Consider the following 739-nt stretch of genomic DNA (forward strand, 5'->3'; position numbering starts at 1 on the left):
AGGGAAAGAAAAGTCCCAACAGTAGCTAATTCTAAAATTAGGACAACTTTCTGAATCTCTAAATGCTACATACTTGAGATATATAATAAGGTGATACATACTACTGTAGGCTGAATGTCTGTAACTCCCCAGATTCATATGTTGAAACCTAATCCTCAATTTGTTGGTATTTGTTAGTGGGGCCTTTGGGAGGTGATTAGGTCATGGCGGCGGAGCTTTCACGAATGGGATTAGTGCCCTTATAAAAGAGACCTTGGAGAGCCCCCTTGCCGCTCTGCCACGTGAGGACACAGTGAGAAGATGGCAGTCTACAAAACCAGGAAATGGGCTCTCACCAGACATCAAATTTGCTAGCGCTTTGATCTTGGACTTGCTATCCTCCAGAACTAGAAATAAATAGAATAGAAATAAATTTCTATTGTTTTTATAAGCCACCCAGGCTATGGTATTTTGTTACAGCAGCCCAAACGTACTAAGACATGCACCAAGAACTATGGCTTGTTAAAGTGAAGAAGGTTCAAATACAGTGTAGTTAAAATGGTGAAGTTATTTTTATTTCGGTACTTGACAAAATATCCCATAAAATTCAAAACTTCTACCATTATACAAAAATAAGTCTCTACAAGTGATATTATCTGTCTTCATCACCAGTAGCAAATATATTAGGCAGAAACATATAACTTCAGTAGCCTTATAAGAAAAGTGCAGGACACCTCAAGCTACACATTCAACAGTAACA

This window comes from Lipotes vexillifer, unplaced genomic scaffold, assembly GCF_000442215.2.
Source record: "Lipotes vexillifer unplaced genomic scaffold, Lipotes_vexillifer_v1.1 scaffold663, whole genome shotgun sequence".
In the NCBI taxonomy this organism is placed as follows: Eukaryota; Metazoa; Chordata; class Mammalia; order Artiodactyla; family Lipotidae; genus Lipotes; species Lipotes vexillifer.